The sequence below is a fragment of the Sciurus carolinensis genome, unplaced genomic scaffold, assembly GCF_902686445.1.
Source record: "Sciurus carolinensis unplaced genomic scaffold, mSciCar1.2, whole genome shotgun sequence".
Taxonomy (NCBI): domain Eukaryota; kingdom Metazoa; phylum Chordata; class Mammalia; order Rodentia; family Sciuridae; genus Sciurus; species Sciurus carolinensis.
Window position 1 is genome coordinate 1 of NW_025920193.1, and position 20,639 is coordinate 20,639.

Below are 20,639 nucleotides of genomic sequence, written 5' to 3' on the forward strand. Positions count from 1 at the left end.
CAGCCATAGAGAAAGCTGCACTGCTCCTGTGGTACTGAGCCCCTGGCGTCCTCTGAGCTGTCCACTCACCAGGCAGCATGGGGCTCACAGCTTTGGTGCTTCGGTTGTGGCGTCCCCACGGGGCGGTCTATCCAGCACCACCGTGCAGGCACTGGAGGCTATGCACGCCCACCATCGAGGTGGCAGCAACTAGAGAGGCAGGCAGGCTGGGGAGCCATGGGTAGCAGGCGGCAGGAGCTCGCAAGAGTGGCCTTGCTCCAAGGGCCTTGTAGCCATTTTAGGAGGAAACCCAGATCCCTAATTCGGCTTCAATTTCAATAACTTTATTGATGGCCTTTCCTGCCCAATGGCCAATGGCCAACACTCCCTAGTCCCGGGAAGAGGGAGCGCATCGCTGGATGTGATTGGGGTGTGGGAGTGGGCGTGGTACTGCGGGGGAGTCCCGAGGGTGGGTTTCCAGAGTGGGGGCGGCGGGAGACCCGGGGGGCTTGCGGGAGTTCCTGTAGGCGGGGAGGTTGGGGACCACGGGCCACCATTTCCTGTGGCAGGGATTCCCTTCCCGGGTACCCAGGTGCAGAGGCGGGGACGGGGTGCCCCTCACACGGCTACTGGGGTGTTTGTTCCCCGCCAGGTGTAGCTCTCTGCACCAAGTGGCCCCCAAATCGAGCTGCAGCCATGGTAAACACCACCAGCGACCGGGTGTCTGTGGAGTGTCACCGCACCACAGCTGCACGTGCAGAGGGAGACGCGCCATGACCCGGGCAAGGAGCACAAGATCCTGGTGGGGAGCATCAGCGACCTAGGCCTCTTCAGCCTGCTGGACTGCAAGGTACTCGTCTCCGCGCCCCCTACGTGGTGGTGCAGCTGCTGCTTGGCTTCCAGACTCCTCCTCCTTTCCTTGGTTCCTTTTCATCACACTAAACTGGGTTACAGGAATATTTTTTTTTAATTAAAGGGATATTCTGGGGAGGTATGCGTTGGATTGTAAATTCTTCTTGTTGTGCTGCCTCAATATAAGGCACACGTGGAATTCTTGTTTTCTTGGTGGTTTGACCAAGCCTTAAGCCACATATTTAGGGCAGGAACCATAGACTTCTCCCCCGCCCTCACCATCCTTGGATCTTCTAACAATTATACGTTGTAAGCTTTGGTGGAAAACTTGAGGGGGTAGATTGTTTGAGCCACAGGCCCTAGCTCAGTTGCTTACATTTTCCTTGAAATGACTAAGTGATTTTTTTTCCCTGGAATTTTCTGTTTGGATCCTTTTTGCTCTTTTAGTAACTCTGAACTTTGGGTTCTTTTCCTCTTTGACATGGCTGTGGGCACCCACCACTTGTTAACTAGAATACTTGTGCCTAGACTTGGAGATCAATAAAGGGCATCATTTAGTTTACTGTTCAGTTTTTGTCTTATATTTTGTAGTTGTGGTGACTATGGTTTCAGGCCAGCTGTGCTTTCAGGTCAACTTCTCAAGAGGAATAACCAGTGATTCCCAGATAGCTCCACTCCACAGTAGTCCTTCAACATTTTTCCTTAGCCTACAAGCAACAATTCATTGCTTCCCTGAAAACCTTGCCTTCAATTGAAGGAGTTACAGGAAGAGGTCAATTGTGTCCCCCACTAACAGAAAAAAGCAGATGGAGCTGAGAGCAACGTAATTACCATTCTAATGTTTCTAATAACTTAGAAGGGTCATCATAAATACATTTAATTCTTTCAGGTAGGCTGTTCAGGGGTGAAATAGAAAAATTGAGGGATTGAGCAAATTGGGGGATATGTTTCAGGCTTTATAGAGAAATTAGATTTATTTGCCACAGTAGTAGTACATAGAATTTGGATGCTATGGTTGATTTTTTGGATCCCAATTGAGAACATCATCATACAGGGAGAAATAAGAGTGGTTGTGAAAAGATAGAAAAAGCCTGCACTTGTGTAAATATGAGGCTTTTCCCAAACTGCCCTCAACCCCTCATAAAAGCCACAAAGAATTTTCATCTCTTATCTGTAAAGGCCAGGTGACTGACCTAAAAGCAAACTTTGATGGCACAAAAGCAAACTTAAAGATAATGACAACACTCCTCTTGGAGGTCAGGGTGACCCAGAGCTTAAAATAACATGCTTTGTATACAACTTTATATGTTATCCAATTAAAAAGAACACTGTAAAACTGTTTGCCTTTCATTATAAAAACCCTGCTAAACAAGGGCTCTGGGCCTCTTAGTGTCACTGGTTACCGAGTGCACCGAGGACCAGGCTTGAGCTTACTAATAAATAACTCATTGTTGCTGGCATTGGTCGTGGTCTCTGATGGTCTTTGTGGTGTCTCGAGCCGCTGGGCACAACATCTTGGGGGCCCACCTGGGATGCCCCAAGCCCACCCAGACACCTGATCATAGAGTCATAACTGAAACCTTCGGCCGGTGAGTAAGGCATTGCCACATATTTTCTGGTCTGGATTGCCTGCAGGTTCTGGTTCTGAGCTGGCAAATTCCTGGCGGATGTGCTATAGGACCCCAGCAGGGTCTCGGGAGATGTCCCCTCGACCCATCAGGGTGACTGTCGCATCTGGGCGACTGTTTGTCACATCTGGGTGACTATTTGTCGCATCTGGGCAACTTTCATGCTGCATCTGGGCAGCTTTTGTGTTGCATCTGGGCAACTCTTGTCGCAATCGGAAATTGTTTTTGTCGACAAATTACCAACTAGCCAAGTTTGATTTAGCGCACTATATGTCTGTCTGTTTGTGTATTGTACTGTACGGTCTTTACTCTTGTCTCATATTAAATTCTTCATTGTGTTAATCTGACCTTAGGCTTAGGGATACTCATTGCAGGGTACTTTACAGTCCTTCTCCTTGTTCCTGAGAGATTTGTTTACTCCAATCCCCCTAGGCAGAAAGCTCAGCAGCTCCATTCCTCAAAAGTAGTGAGAAATAATGTTTTGATTTTCTGCATTCAAACCTAACCTGATTTCTCAACCAGGAAAAAAAGGGTAAAAAGTCCTAGTCAATCCCCCCTCCCCCCTGCCTGGGCCTTGCTGAAGCTGCATTGGAATGTAAACTGCAGCAGGCTCAGCAGGAGAGGGGAGGGGGGTGACCTGAAGAAAAAAAAAGGTGTCTATTTTAAACTCCTGGGCTGCTACATTTTCTGGGATTCGTGTTTTGTTTTGTTTTCCTTAATGCTGTATTTTTGAGCTCATAATTTTGATCCTACATACCTAGGTTAATGATTTTTTTTCTTTTTTGATCAGTTCTATTTTTATCCAACTCTAGAGTTATTTTAAACATCTGTTACATTGCAATGAAGATAAACATTACAAGGCCTTTGCTTTTGTGTTATGTGTATGTGTTATTGGTTAAGGTCATATTGCCTATATATGTACCTGACAAAATTGACATAGATAATAAGCATGCATAAAATTAAAATTTTTAAAATGGATCCAAATACTTTTATTCACGTGATTTAAAATGGTTCAATTTAAATTGGGTAAACTAATAAAAGTAAAATGTCTTTAGAAATAACTTGCAAGTCTCTAGGTGGTCAAACTAATGAAATGTTGATGTTAAACAATGTCTAATATCATTTGTTTCTAGGACTTTTCTTCAACAGGAAAGAGACAGCAAATACTGTTCAGGACACTTGTCTGATATCTTGGTTTTTACAGAATAAGTGAATTAGAGTTAACATGTATGGGATTACTCAAATGTGTTTGTGGAGACATCTGATTAATTTATGAAGTTAAAATGCTAATTGTTAAATAATATTAAGTGTTCTTAAGTTCTTAAACTCTATGGAGTAACATACTTAAACATTATTGGTGTTTTCATAGGTTGGTAAATTAAAAAGGGTTTAAAATTGCTTTGTGTCATTACTAAAAACAAGGTTATTAAGAGTTATGTCCTAACAGGTAAAACACCAACCCAGAGGGTGAGCGTTTCATCTTTCTTACCACTTCCCCCTGCTCCCCCTCCAGTTCTGCAAATCTCCAAAGAGCTTTTAGATTTGGATTTAGAGTTACCATCTCCCCTCTCACTGTGTTTCACTTAGAGTACTATAAACAACAAAGTATTTTATCTTGTTAAATTGGAGTAATTTGTCTAAATTCAAAATTTCATAAGAGTTGTTTCAGAATGTGGACAAAAAGGGGTCAACAGATAGGAAAGAAAAAATAAAATGTTCTAGGTATGGAAATATATTTAATAAAAAGGAAAAGGAAATGTTTCCGGGTAAGAAAGTGCTTGTGTGATGGAATACATGAGGGTTTAAGTAAGTGCTAAAAAAGTCTGTGTAAGTAAAGGGCAAGTTTCAACAAGTTTGTGTGTAACTAAGTTGGTTGTATGTATAGGAGACAGTTGAAATTATTTAAGGTTTTTCCTAAAATGAAATACTATTGTTCTGATATAAACCAAAGGTTAATCTATATGGTAAAATGACAAGGATTTCATAGAAACACTAATTTACTCTTAACTTTATGTCTATTAAGTTTTATTCTTCAAAATAATTAGTCTTAAAAATTGGGGTTTATACAATTATGGTTAAACAACTGTTCAGAGTATTGTACTATGTTACAGAGTCCAAATTTTTCCTCAAATACTGAATTTAGTAAGATTAAAGTGTCAAGGTAATTGTGAAATGGTCACTCTTTGTATATTAAATGTATTCATATTTTCCAGGTATATAAGTTTTTAAAGCAGGAAATTTCTCAAGCTGCTATTCTCCAGAATAAACTTGTCTGTAATGGTAATTTTAAATTTAAAGAGTACATTTTATTGGGGATTTATTTCTATCATTTAATGTTCTATTATGGGACCTATTATCAGTAAGGTATATGAAAAATTGGTTACTTATTTCACTGAGATAAAAATTTAAATGTAAATATATTTCTAAGAGTAAGTGACAGCCTGATTTGTTTAAAAGTTCATATCATAGAAGGTGAAAGCATTTTGCTACACAAAAGAAAAGTTAAAAGTTCTCTCAGCCTTTCTTTGATTGACTCCTGTTTTGGATATGTTAGACTGTGTTAACTCATGTTCATATGGACTCAGATATCAGTATATGTAAACTTCTTAAAATGACATTTAAGAAAGAGTGTAATGGGCAAGAGCAAAAATTGGACAACAATCACTGAGATTGGGGTATCTGACCTCATGACTGTAGCATGCCTGGTGCCTGGGAGTGTTCCTGTGTAGGAGCACAAGATGCCTAACTGCTGTGGCAATAGCCTCCCTGGGGAGGCTCTGTACAGGAATCCTGTCAGTTCTTACATTGATCTCAGGCACACAGCTCTTGGGCAGAAAGAAATTGTTTTGCTAGATAACCAGTGTTTCATCAGTTCCCTTCTCTAGTTCCTGCCCACCTAACAGTAACTTTGAACAGTGGACTTCTTTGAGAGCTACACAGAGTTTCTAACATTGCACTTTGCAGTTGTGGAAAAAAAGTTACATAGGTGTTCTAGTCTCTGTAGCTTTCCTGAAAACAAATAATAATGCTTACATAGTCTTTAACCTAATAATAAGACATGTATAAAGATTGCTAACATAACTCTTTAGATCTGCATTTCCATCAGAGAACAGAGCTCCATCTGATCTCAGCTTAATCTTCAAAATCTGTGTTTATAAACCTTTATTTTCTAATACTCCTTTGACCCTCACTGAATTTGAAAATTTGGTCATGCTGGTCATGGAAAAGGGGCAAAAATTAGCTTTAGGAATAGAACATTTTACTTAAGATTTTTAAAGAGCCCTGCCTTACCTGAGATAAGGCTCTGCCTCACCCTGCTGCATGTTAAAATGGCTCCAAAGTAAGCCAGACCTTAACTCATTTAAAGTTGTGCTCAAAAGTTTGATGTTTGTTGTAAAGATTACTGTGATCTCAAACAGGGTATATAATGTAGAACTCAGCCAAAATTCAAGATAACTATTATACAAGCTAAATATGTTTTTACTCTTGCTAATTTCATTTTGTAAAACTGTTGCCTGTTACTGTTTTGCAGAAGTAGCTGCTTCCAGAACATAAAACCTAGGTAACTTATGACAATAGGCCATCACCTTCAAAACAGATAGTATGTGTTAGTACTTTAATAAAAGGGTAAATGACTATAAAGTTATAAACATTGAAGCTAAAGCCCAGTATTATTACTTTATGACTGGTGAAACTAACTTGCTGGATGGTTAAGATCAAACTTAGAGATTGGGATTAAATACAGAGGTCAAGAAAAGCCAGTATTCGGGTCTTGCCCTCAGTCAACCTGAATCCAGGGAACAAGAGAACCTCTATAAGGGACTTTCCAACTATGGGTCACACAACCTCCTGATCAAGGAGATTCATGAGGCCACTGGAGGATAAAAAGCCAATCAGTGCACTGCTGCAGAGGAGGGTCAAAGAAAAAGGGAGACCTCCCTGATGCTTTCAAGGGAAGCCACCTCATCAAGGAGACCCTGCCTAATGAACGGCACTAACTGAGCTAAGAAGCTGCTATTAAGTTCTCTATTAGTGACCCCTGTGAGAACTCAGCTGACTCTTTAACAGACAGGAACAGGTCACATTGACCAGATTGATCTTAGACACCTAGCAAAACATTTCAAACCAAAATACAGCCATTCTTGTGCTTTTAAAAGAAATAATAGCTCAAAGTAACTTAAGATATACACTTGTGTTAGCCCACTAAAATTAAGAGTGGAAGCTACAAAAGAAAGATTTTTAGCAAATGTGCCTGATGACTAACAAGGGAAACTTACAGAGTCAGAAGATTTTAGTCAGTTTAAGGCCTACAGTCACAAGTAGGCTTAATCTATGTTTGCTAGTATGATTATCTAGCCCTAAGTAACAGAAATATAGAGATCTCTACTTAACACAGGCTATACCGATAAAGGGATATTGTACAAAAATCAGATGATATTAAGTAGCTTAACTATATTTTCTGGGGACATCAATGACATTAAGAGTTAAATATTGTGTTTACATTCCTCACAACCTGGACAATGTTAAAGACCCCAAATAAAGGCCTTGTCCCCTCCAGCCTTTGCTACGCCTTGTTATGGGAACAACTTTTCAGTTCTTCCACCCTCTGTTGAGGAATTATTGACTTCTGTCATCTTTATGCTATTCATTGGCATGTTCCAGATTCTGCAACATTCATATTGTATCAATATCATTTCAGTACTCATGTGTTTTTGTTCTTCTCTCATAGAAGAACCCATCCCCAGATGCCTTTACAGCCTGCTCTTCCCCAACTGGATTTCTACCTTGGACCCCTCAGTTGACCTGATTTTTAAAAAGGGAACTCCAAATTGCTTGCCCCACACTGCCCACTTCCAGATCAAAGAAGCCAGATCGGTCATCACCCATTTTTCCTACAGCATTGAAGGAGTTCCTAGTATTAGAGGGGTAAATGAAGTCAGAATTGGGGACAGTTTTTAGTATAGAAATATGGGATCGGGTCAAATTGAGGAAATGTAGGCCATGAAAGTCATCTGCCTCTGGAAGTTGGAGACTGCCCCTGGGAGAATGTAATGTCAAGAATCTCCAGAGCTCATTAATTACCAAATTTACCTGCCTTTAAAGACTGTAAGCAAGGAGGTCTACATGTGCAGCCCTGGGAGAAGAATGTTGGTTTTATGCTAATCATTCAGGAGTAGTGAAGGAATCCATGGCTAAGGTCAGAGAGGGTCTCGCCAAGAAAAAGCGAGAGAGGGAGGCCCAAGAAAATTTATTTGAAGCATGGTTCAATAGGTCCCCTTGGCTTGCTACCCTAATCTCTATCCTAGTAGGCCCCTTAGCTCTGCTTTTGCTTATTTAACTTTTGACCCCTCCATTTTAAATAAGTTAATTGCCTTTGTTAAAGATAAAATAAATACGGTACAGCTAATGGTGCTAAAGGCCCAATATCAGCCCATTAAGCAGCATGAATTAAAATAATAGAGACCCAAGATTGGCTCTCTAAATGTTCTTGGAGAGGGGGAAATGAAAAGATAGAAAAAGCCTGCACTTGTGTAAATATGAGGCTTTTCCCAAACTGCTCTCAACCCCTCATAAAAGCCACAAAGAGTTTTCATCTCTTATCTGTAAAGGCCAGGTGGCTGACCCAAAAGCAAACTTTGATGGCACAAAAGCAAACTTAAAGATGATAACAACCCTCCTCTCAGAGATCAGCATGACCCAGAGCTTAAAATAACATGCTTTGTATACAATTTTATATGTTAACCAATTTAAAAGAACACTGTAAAACTGCTTGCCTTTTATTATAAAAGCCCTGCTAAACAAGGGCTCGGGGCCTCTTAGTGTCACCGGTTACCGAGTGCATGGAGGACCAGGCTCGAACTTGCTAATAAATGAGTCTTTGTTGGTTGCATTGATCGTGGTCTCTGGTGGTCTTTGTGGGGTCTCGAGTCACTGGGCACAACAGTTGAAAGGGTTATTTCACGGAACTTTTTCTCCATTTCTTTCTTTCCTCTCCCACTTCAGAACTTCTTCCTCATCATGTGGTCTGTCTACCCAGCTATCTGTATTTACTTATTTAAAACTTTCTCAAGGTGATCAACCTCATTGCATGTTTCCCCCTTTCCTACATCAATGACTCAGGATTTAAGTACATCGTGTTTGTCAAACCATGACTGAAGTCGTTGATGTCCTGAATTAAAGCCAAATTGTTCTGTGTGAATTGGGGCCTGTTCTTAATCATTATTTTCCTCACTCCATTCTTGCCATTTGGAAAACAGGAAAATGGTTCATATAATTCTTCTGGTCCCATGCAAATCTAAGGGTTTTTGACAGACCCTTTCTTCCCTCTGTGTTTTACTAAAGCCTCTTCAAACTGTAATGTTAATTGTTGTTTTGCCTCTTTTATCAGTGGTTCTGCTGTTTTACTTAAATTAATCAACCTTTTTTATAGTCAGCTACATTCAATCCTACCACAGAAATGTTGTCATAAGTGAAAGGTCTTTGCTCCAAATGTTGGAGCATTAGTAGTTTGTGGCTTTCAGATTCTAAATGAAAATCCTAAATTGTAAAATAATTGACAGAAACAGTGGCAGTGGGACCTCCATTGGATGCCAGCCTTTTGCAGCAGACTAATTCAGTGGTTCTCAATCTTATTTATGTATTGGAATCACCTGAGATTTGTTTAAATACTTTATGGAATATTTGAATTATTCACAAAATAGGGAGGACAGTATAAAGAACCCTGTGTACCTCTTACGAGGTTTAGAGAAGGATCAAAGCATGAATTAATGTATATCATCCATACCCTAATCTACTATTCCTCCACCAATTTTTTCCACCAATTTTTTGAAGCAAATTCCAGATGTCATAACAAATTATGATGTACCTCAAAAGATGAGTTTTTTTTTTCTCTATTTTAACATAATCACAGTCTTATCTGGGATGATTTTAAAAATAGATTCCCAGATCCTATATCTGAATCTGAATCTTAGGTTATTCTTAGGCATATGCAAAAATTTCTGTCTAATGCAGCTTGTCAGAATGCATTGCTTTTAGAATATGGATAATAGGTTTTCTCTTATGCTAATTCCTTGTAATATTGTAAAAGCCTTTTCATTTTTTTTAAATTTTTTCTTTCTTTTAGTTAATTAAGTAAATTATCTGTGCTTCTGGGGCTGGAACCCAAGACCTCATGCATTCTAGACAAGTGCTCTATCACTGAGCTACATTCCCAGACCTTGAATTTTATTTTAGATCATGTGCCTGGTTTCTCAGACTGTAATTTTGAGGAATAGTGAGAGGCAATATGGAAAGTAGACTTTTCCATTCCCCACCACCACCACACACAAAAAATTCCTAAGTAAATTAGCTGTTTTTTTTTTTTTTTTAATGCACTTTATTTTGTTTGGTAATATCTTTACTTAACAGCGTAAAGTACTTTTTACCTGTTACTAGTTTAAGGCAGGGCTTATCAAATATTTTCTGTAAGGGACCACATGGTAAATATTTTAGACTATGTAGATAATACAGTCTTTCACAACTGCTTCCACTGTGGCATGAAAACAGCTGTCGATAATAGGCATACAAATGAGTGTAGCTATTTTTCAGTAAAAGCTTTATAAAAGCACCTCGCTTACTGGCTGCAGTTTGCCTATTACTGGTCTAAAGGGATGGTAATAAAGAAAAAAAAACAAAGGAGTTAATATTTTTCAGAATCCTGCAAACTTTATTTGATTATATATTTTGGTTATATAATTGTTTTTGTTAAAGGAAAATGTTTTTATTGTTTTTTGCTGTTTGAGGTGTCAAAATTTGCATTACTATACCTCAAATAGAATAAACCTGTCATAGGTGTGCAAGTATGATTTCATAACCACATTTTGGTTCTAGTACTGTCTCTCACTAGCTAGGCCAAGTCCTCTACCCCTAAGCTACATGCCCACCCACTATTTCTCCATTTTATAAAATCAATGGTCTTTTCTTAAAATTTTAATTAATTAACTGATTAATCTGTGGTTCTGGGGCTTGAACCCAGGGCCTCACATAGGCTAGGCAAGTGCTCTGGCACTGAGCTATTTCCCCAGACCTTTAATATTAAATTTTTAATGTTTCTTCTTTGTGTAACTTATTGTCTAAAATAGAGTTTATAATTTTTTATGAAGTTTGATATCTGTAATTTTCTTTACAGTTGATTATTGAGATCTGTTTATAGTTGCTTGTGAAAAATATATACCTGACTTAATTTTTAAAAATATAACCATCTTTTGTTTTCATTTTTTTCTCTCTCTTAAGAGGTACTCAGAAGCATGTTATACTTGCCTGCCTATGAATTAAACTGGCAGTAGGGAGTAGGGTTTTCTTTTTCTTTTCTTTTATTTAAGGTCAATCTTGAGGCTCTGAAAGGGTAAGTAATATATGCAAACTCAAAAGTTAAACTATGATTTATGCAGCACTTGCCATTTGACCACTTTTGGTTCAAGATGAGTTCTTTTTCTATGGTTTGTAAAAATCTGATTTATTCTAATTTTAAGGCTTATTTCCTTAGCTGAAGCCTAGCAGCTCTCTTTACTCTAAGAAGGAGAATGATCTTTTTAAGAGTTCTTGGGTCACAATTTATTCTACAGATAACCTACTCCTTCTTACAGTTCCCTGGGGACAAAGAGTTTGTATCATGGCAGCAGGATTTGGATGACTGCATAAAGCCCACCCAGCAGGCCCAGCCTACTGCTATCCACTGCTCTGAAGGAGGCAAGGAGGTCTTCATTTCTGGGTCTTTCACTAACTGGAGAACCAAGATTCTGCTGATTAAGAGGTGAAGATAAGTGTCTTGATTGAGGTTGAGGGGTCCAGGAATAGAGCCTGACTTGTTATCCTTTCTAATAGAAGTGAACAGGCTAGACTTCCCATCTCCACCCTCTAGATGCTTTCTTTGGAATATGTCCTATTCTGTGACCACTTAGTATCTATGGCATTATTTCTAAGCCTCATTATGAGTCAGATGCATTACCACTTAGAATATCATTACCTCAAGAGAATTTATAATAGCTTTGTGGGTGTATTCTTTAGGATGGTGTTAAACAGGTCTTTTGCTATGCTTTGAGGAAGCCTGTAACTGACAGAATCTGTTGCTGTGACTTCTGCACTAAAGCAAAATGCACCATAAAATTCAAGGTGGTAGTGTTATGTGGTATTTGCAGAGCAATGATAAATTAACTGATTATTAGATTGGCCCAGATAACCAGATAGGTCATTTCCAGTAATGGCTCACCAAATATGGAAAGTACCTTAAGGACTCCTATATCCCAAATCTGTTAAGGTGCTTATACTTGTGAGGGATCTGTTCTGCTAGAGCAAAATATTTATACCAAGATGAACCATTTTGGGAGATCATTGACTAATTTTTTTAGGCATTGGTTTAAGAAACAAAGTTGTTGGAAGGGTTGGAAACATATGTCCAAGATGATATAGATAAAGGGATTGGATGCATACATTATTTTTTACACAAGGGACACAGTGGTTTAGGGATATGGGAAGTCATTGGTATAGTACTTTAATTACCACTTAGTTATCTATATTCCATCTTCTTAAAGGAACTTGACTGACCTTCTGTTTTCTTCTACACCCATAATGACTTTGTTGCCATCTTGGATCTCCCTGTGGGGAGAGAACCAATACAAGTTTTTTGTAGTTGGACAGTGGGTTCATGATCCATCAGAGGTAAGACTTTGATCTCCAAAGGTCGCCATGACTTAGCAGCCTCATTTTAACTATCATTACTTTCTGAATTGATGGTAGCAGTTCCCTTACCCTAAAGGATTCCTCTCGATAAAAGATGGAGATGCTGAGTGTGATCATTTGTAACTTTTAGTAGACACAGAGAGGAGGAAGGGTAGAAGAGAGGGATTTGAAAAGGGAATTCAAGAATTTTTTCTGCTTATTGTTTCAGCCTATGGTTACCAGTCAGTTTGGCATGATTAACAATTTGACCCATGTCAAGAAATCTAATTTTGAGGTGTTTGATGCTTTAAAAATAGATTCTATGGAGAGCTCTGAGACATCTTGTCAAGGTAATTTTATAATATATGCTCTCTTTTGCCTTGCCTTTCTTGTAACACAGAAGTGGTTTTTAAATTTTCTTCTTGAAAGTAATCTTTTAACTTTGTTTCTTATTTCCATTTCTCCTCAGGAATCTTCTGAATCCTTTATATATGTGCACATATTTTTTATATAAACATTTAGATCCTATCCTTTCTAACAAAACTATGTGTCACCATCCAGTGGGACAAAAAGACACATACACCTCAGAATGTCATGAAGAAGCTTCTCTTTTATTCAGATCACAACAACAACCTCCAAAAAGCAGTCTTACCCTCAATATATAAGCAGTCTCATGCATAAGCAATTTCGATCACATATGTCCACCCAATCCTGTTAAAGGTCAAGCAATCATGAGCTCAAGCATACATGTAGCCAATTGTAACAGCTTCCTGTTTTTCTCCAGGCATACAAAGCATGCCCTTTGGCTCACTGCCAGCCCACATCTTCTGTGTTTGTTTATAAAAAGAACGTGCCTGTCTTAGGTTGTCCATGACAGAGCAACATCCTTACCCTTCATCAGAAAATGAAGCTTATATTTTTATTCCCTGTCTTATGTTGGTTTGAGCTCTTTATGAATCTTAACCATCTCTGACTACCGGTCTAGCATAGCCAAACATGGGGGGAGGTTCCCACATAACCTGCTATGTCATAGGAGTCATTTGAGAAGGGTGCTAAGTCAGGAGAAAAGGGTACAGTAGGTAACCCTAATGTGGAATTAGTGATAAGAATAGGAGGATATAGATTGGAAGAGTTAGTAAGGGGCAAAGGGCAAGGCCATGCTTTTACTATCCCCCATAGGTAACACACAGTTACTCCATTAACATGGTGAGGAATCATCAACAACAGCAGTTGGAGGAACTTCCACATCTTCTTGTTGATCTTGGTTTTCTATTGAGGAAGCCTTGACTGATCTTTCAGGCAGCCAAATTGGCAATTGTGCATCCTGCAGGAAAACACAAACAGATCCTTGGGTCCAGATTAATACTGGATCCAGGCCTTTCCATTGTCCTGATAGAATGTCCTTCCAGAGCACTTGAGGTAGATGTTTTTTATTAGGCTCTGAATGATGGTCAGCAGCCAATCGGCCCTCAGAATTGAGATTTTAAAAATTTTAAATGAACAAGGAAACAGATAATTTGTCTTTTGGGGATCTGTATGATGCCCCTATTCCCCCTTTTTGTTTATAAAGCATGTTTTTAAGTGTTAAATGGGCATGCTCAACAATACTTTGTCCAGTAGGATTATAGGGAATTCCTGTAAAATGTTGAACACCAAAGGTGGAACAAAATTGTTTAGGGCCTGGGACCTATATCCAGGACCATTATCTGTTTTAATTGGTTTGGGGACCACTAGGATGGAAAAAGAATGTAAACAGTGTGTTATTACATCATTGGATTTTTTCTCCAGCATGAGCAGAGGCCATAATAAATCTTGAAAAGGTATCTATTGACACATGTATGAATTGTAGTTTTCCAAATTCTGAAAGATGAGTTACATCCATTTGCCAAATATGATTGGGTGAAAGCCCTTTTGATTTACTCCTAACAAGGGTTTAGGAATAAGTGTAGCACATTTAGCACAAGACTTGACTATGTCCCAAGCTGTTGCCTTAGTAAATTTATAGCATGTACGTAGATTGGAAGCATTTACGTGAAATTTGGTATGAAAAGTTTTTGCATTTTCAAATGTATTAAAGATGTGTGGGTCTCTGGTGGCCATGTCTGTTAAATCATTGTGTAAACTTAGAGGACCTGGAAGGCCAGTATGAGCATGAACATGCCCAATAAAAAAAGGGCTTTTTCTATCCCAAGTAAGTTTTTGTAAAGATTGTAAATACTTAGTGATGGTGGAAGTGAGGGAGAGCAGACCAGTTAATTCTAAATTTTTAATAGCATTAACAATGTATTTGCTATCAGATAATAGGTTAAAGGGCTCATGGTGGGTTTTGAATACTTCTATAGCTACTAATAGTTCTGTTTGTTGTGCAGATAGAGTATTAAACAACACTGTTTTGTAACATTATTTACAGTAATAGCACCCGTATCATTTTTTGATCCATCAGTAAATACAAGGTTAGGTCCTATAATAGGTTCTTTTTGGGTGATTTTGGGGAAAATTATAGGATGTTGACTCCAAAATTGAAGAAGAGGATCAGATGGCAAATGATTGTCAAACACAGCAGAAGTACAAGTAAAGACTATAGCCCATTAATTTGAATTATTAATAAGATATTGTATCTGATCAGTAGTATAAGGAGTAGTTATTGTCAAGGGATGTGACCCAAAGGTGGAAAGGGATACTTTTAATGCCCTAAGGATTAATTCTGCCACAGATTCAGTAAACAAGGATAAGACCTTGTTAGGGGCATAATTCATGGGAACCCATAGAATAGGACACTTTTGCCAAAACACTCCTGTGGGTAACTTACTTGTGACCAAGACAATGAATAATAAAGGCTTAGCTAGGTCAATACGATCAAGACGAACCTTTTCCATAGCTGTTTCAACAAGCTTGAGAGCTGTTCGAGCCTTAGGGGTAAGCACCCGCTTAGAAAGGGGATCAGAATCACCTTTAAGAGTGTCAAACAGGGGTCCCAAACTTGAGGTGGGTAAGTGAAGATAAGGTCTAATCCAGTTAATGTCACCTAATACTACTCTTGCAGAGGCACAGAAGTCAAAACCTGTGCTTCCTCTTGTTTGTCTAATTGGGGAGTCAAGGGGTAATTGGTCCAAGGTACGGACTGGATAGCCCCATATATTTTTGGGCCCCGAGGCCGGGGGCCCTGATTTCCACTTTTTGGAGGTAAAGGATTACCATCTTTGTCTCTAGTTGATTTACAATCACTTGCCCAGTGTTTCCCTTTTTTACATCAGGGACACAATTTTGGCACAGGACTTTGTGGGCAGTCCTTTTTTATGTGTCCATATTGTTTACACTGATAACACTGTTGGCCTGGGTGGTAGTTGGCATTGCCTCTAAGACCCTGTGCAAGTGCTGCAGCCATCACCTGACCTTGAATAAAAGCCTCATTATTATCCCTACAAGCCTTTAAGTAGACTCCAAGGTCTTTGTTTTCCCAAGGTCTTATTGCTTCTTTACACCATTTATTTGCTTGCTCATATGCAAGCTGTTTGACTAAAGGCATGTCCTGGTCTACATCTCCAAATACACATCCACTGTTTGAATCAATCTGTCTACAAAATTGGCATAGGGTTCATTGTTGCCTTGAATAACCTCAGATAACTGTCCTTGAAGATCGCCAGCACCTGAAAGCATTTTCCAAGCTTTAGTGGCAGCAGCACTAATTTGTTGATACACACCGGGGTGGAAATTAATCTGATTACCTTGCCCTTCGTATGGTTCTTGGCCTGTCAGCATGTCTAGATTCCATTGAGGATTGCCCGCAACTGCATTACATTGGGCAGTATCAGAACATAACCCCTGGTTAGCCACCTTCCACATAAGATATTGTCCCCCAGATAAACATGTTTTGCTAAATTACCCCAATCAGTCGGAATAAGATTTTGACTTGCAACATTCTCTAATAAAGAAATGGTAAATACAGCTTGTACTCCATAGGACATAACTGCCTCTTTTAACTGTTTCACTAATTTTATATCTAATACTTGATGATATCTCTGATTGTTTTGATCTTCAAATACCGGGAATATTGGGAACACTGATTGAGATTCTACTTCAGCCCACTGTCTGGGGGCCATCCCTGTGCAGCAAGTACATGCACCCCTACAACTTGGAAAAGAGTGGTGACCTGGATTATACGCCAGAGGGCACAGCATGGTAGGGGCTAAATGCCACTGAGAGAACCTCTTTTATAGCTCTGTCTCAGATAGTTCCTGTTCTTCAGAGTCACATCCCTGTTCTGAGTCTGAACATCTACTTTCTCTTTCAGAAGCTCGACCCGATTGTTTTTCTTTTACAATTTCTAATATCTCTTCCCCTTCTATTAGCTGTTCTTGAAATTTTGGTTTTTTGGAAGTCAGACAGAAAGGAACTAATGTCCTCATAGGCAAAGTACCAAGAGGGAGAGGCATTAAGAGAGCCTTCCATGCAAATCCGAGAAATTTAAACAGAAACTAAACAAGAAAAAGTAGCAAAAATATTAACACAACTAAAACCTTATACACATTCATTTACTACAGGACATTCTTTGCTGTCCCTTTGGGACAGCCTTCTGTTAAGTTCCCTCACTAGGGGAGCCTTCCATTAGTACCTTAAGGCCACTCTTTCCTCGAATAGGGAAACCTGCTAGTTGACTGCTAGTTGACTGTGCTAGTGAAAAATTTTCTCCTTTATTACTTACCTGAGCGCTGACCGTTCCCCATACAGGCCACCAAATTTTGCCATCCAGCAGGACAAAAAGACACTTACACCTCAGAATGTCATGAAGAAGCTTCTCTTTTATTTGGATCACAACAACCCCCAAAAAGCAGTCTTACCCTCAATATATAAGCAGCCTCATGCATAAGCAATTTCAATCAGATATGTCCACCTAATCCTGTTAAAGGTCAAGCAACACAGGCTCAAGCATACATGTGGCCAATTGTAACAGCTTCCTGTTTTTCTCCAGGCATACCAAGCAGGCCTTTGTCTCCCTGCCAGCCCACAATATCAGTCTAGTGTACTTTAATTTTTTAATCACGTATCTGCAGTAAGATATTTATTTTGCATTGCAGCCCAATACACACATACACAGATATACAGAAGTGTAATATGTTATATAATGTTTGCCTTTATTCCCTGTGATGTATTCTTTTCTGTGTTTTAAAATTTATTTATCTATTTATTTATTTATTTTGATACTGAAATTGAACTCAGAGACCCCCAACCAATTAAACCATAACCACAACCCCTTTTATTTTGAAACAGGGTCTCACTAAATTGATGTGACTGGCCTTGAACTTGAGATCCTCATGCCTCAGTCTTTTGGGTCACTGGGATTACTGACCTATGCCACAGCACATGGCTGCTATTGTACTTTTTACAGCCCATTAGTGGGCTATAGCCTATTGTTTGAAAACTCTTTCTAGTAATATTTCAAGTTTTCCATTGACCTTTGGTGGTATCACCCAATGTCGGGGTACCCGGGACCCCTGGCCCTAGGTGTGGCTAAGATGGTGCCTGGCAGTGAGCCAGAGCAGCTAACTTTTGCACAAACATCTGACATCATTTTAAGGAAGTCTTTATGACTGGTTCTCTGGTCTCATGCACAACGCATGATCTTGGTATGCCCTGCTTGGCTCTCTGTATCTGTCCACGCTTTTCCCTCATGTGCTCTCCTTTGATTGGTGGTTTTACCTATATAAGGTCTGTAACTTCCCTGCTGGGGCTGGAAATAAGATAAGAAAAAGAAACAATAGAAGCAGAAGAACAGCGCGCAATAAAGCATTGAAATTTCAACCAGGTGTCGTGTTTCTCTGCGGGCAGGGAACGCGATAAGTGGTGCCGAAACCCGACCCAGGAAACAACAAACCAACAGCAACTACCTAGGTAAGTTTTAGAGATTAATGTTATAAATAATAAAAAAGGAGTGATAAAGGCAGCCTTGACGTTCGCGGTAAAGCGACTATCAGGACACGCGGAATGCGGTCCAATTAAAGTCAGGACACACGGAAGGTGGTCCGGGGACACGCAGAATGCGGTCCAGTTAAAGTCAGGACACACGGAAGGTGGTCCGGGGACACGCGGAATGCGGTCCAATTAAAGTCAGGACACACGGAAGGTGGTCCGGGGACACGCGGAATGCGGTCCGATTAAAGTGAAAGTAAGGACTAGCGAAAGGCAGTCCGGAGACAGAGCTAAGCGAAACGCGGCTCGGAGTGGACTAGCGAAAGGCAGTCCACCTTAAAAGTATTAAAGTGAAAGTAGCACGCGAAAGGCGGCTACACCCTGGACTAAGCAAAAAGCGGTCCACATTAGAGATATTAAAGTGAAAGTGGTGCATGAAAGGCCACCATCAATCAACCCGGACCAAGCGGAATGCGGTCCAGTGAACTGAAACTGGTATACAAAAAGTGATCACAGCAAATTAATTATGGGGTCTGAAATGTCCAAAGTTAAGATGCAACAGTCACTGAGAGAATTGTTAAAGAAAAATGGGACTCCGTTAAAGGCAAAGACAGCCAGGACGTTTCTTGATACTATAGAAAAAGTTTCTCCCTGGTTTTTAAATGAGGGGCTGTTAAATATTCCACAGTGGGAACATTTAGGGGAGGACCTCCGCATAGCTGATAAACAAAAGCCTCTGCCTGTGGGTACCATGGCCATCTGGTCCCTTGTTAAAAGTTGTTTGGAAACTAAAAAACACTCTTTTGTGAAGCCTCTGACTGAGGGCAGTCAGGTTTTGGAAGAAATAAAAGAGGAACGATCGTGTCGCTCTCAGATTTCAGAAACAGGAACTGACTCGGAAGGGGAACTTTCTGGAGAGGAACTAGAAAAACAAGTACAAAAATTAAACATAAGTAAAGAGCTCCCCCTAGCACCTGTAGCTCCCTCGGCGCCTCTGGCTCCTCTTAAAACACTACTCTGTGAGGCACGCACTGCGTGGAGTCATCTTGGCTCTGCCGCATATCCAGTTTTTGAGGATGCTCAAAATCAAAGATATCATCGACCTTTAGATTTTAAAATAGTTAAACAACTAAAGGAGGCAGTAAGTACATATGGTCCACAAGCAGCGTTCACTCTTGCTCTGGTAGAAACTATGTCTTCCTTAAACCTAATATCTCAAGACTGGGTTAACCTTGCTAGGGCCACTCTGTCTGGAGGACAATATCTTATGTGGAAGACTTCTTGGCAAGAAATTTCTGCAGACACTGCCAGGCATAATGCAGCTGCAGGCGACCCTCAACTTAACATAGAAATGCTTATGGGTACAGGGCCATATGAGACTCTCCAAGCACAGCTTCAATACCATCCTGCTGTGTATGCCCAGATTGCCACTGCAGCAACTAGAGCCTGGAAAACGTTGCAGGGTACAGGAGATCTACAGGGCCAGCTATCCAAGGTAACTCAAGGGAGCAATGAACCCTATGCAGACTTTGTGGATAGGTTGATTCAAACTGCATCACGCATTTTTGGGGATGCAGACCAAGCTATGCCTCTAGTAAAACAATTGGCCTATGAGCAAGCTAACAAATGGTGTAAGGATGCCATTAGGCCATGGAAAAACAATGATCTATCTACTTATCTAAGAGTGTGTAAAGATATAAATGATACCTCTGCACAGAGCAGTGCATTTGTAGCAGCTATAGATAGACAGACTACTATGTTGTCTGCTGCACTTGCTCAGGCTCAAGGAAATTCTAATCAGAAGACAAACAAAGGACTCTCAGGATCATGCTTTGCATGTGGTCAAATGGGACATCTCAAGGCCGCTTGTCCAAATAAAAGGTCACCTTTGACCCAAGGTGGCAATGTCAATGCAGGGAGTAGCTCAGGACCTGGACCAGGATTGTGTCCAAGATGTAAAAAAGGAAATCACTGGAGTAGTGGTTGCCAGTCAATAAGAGATAAGGAAGGTAACTTCCTAGGGCCTAATCCTAGGCTGCAAAAAAACGGGAGGCAGGGACCTCCCCGGGGCCCACAACAAATATACGGGGTCATCCAACAAGTTCCTCGACAGTGGTATCCTCCAACGGAGAAGGGAAGCGTAGAGCCACCTCAGGAAGTGCTGGATTGGACATCTGTGCCACCTCCAGACTCATATTAACTCCAGATATGGGGGTGCAAATGGTAGACACAGATTGGCATGAAAAAATTCCACAAGATAGTGTAGGGCTATTATTAGGCAAAAGTTCCTCAACATTAAAAGGGCTTGTAGTTCATCCAGGGGTCATCGATCCTGACTCTACAGGTCAAGTTAAAGCTTTAGTTTCTTCACCAAAAGGCATTACAGTTATCTTTCCAGGAAACCACATTGCACAAATGCTTATATTGCCTAGTCGACATTCTCTATGGCCCAGTAAGAATACAAATAGAGGACAAGGAGGTTTTGGATCAACAGAAACTACTTTAATAAATCTTACTATGGATATGGGACAGAGATCTCTCTTAAACTTAAAGGTAGGAAATATGGAATTTACAGGT

The 20,639-nt window shown here is 40.1% G+C and overlaps 1 long non-coding RNA gene across 1 annotated transcript; it reads left to right on the forward strand.

Moving 5' to 3' along the window:
* The first annotated feature begins 282 nt into the window (after nucleotides 1–282).
* LOC124974948 (uncharacterized) lies at nucleotides 283–11,204 on the forward strand. The gene is made up of 3 exons (XR_007106834.1): nucleotides 283–409; nucleotides 638–829; nucleotides 11,084–11,204. It is a non-coding gene; the product is annotated as an uncharacterized LOC124974948 (long non-coding RNA).
* The last annotated feature ends 9,435 nt before the right edge of the window (nucleotides 11,205–20,639 follow it).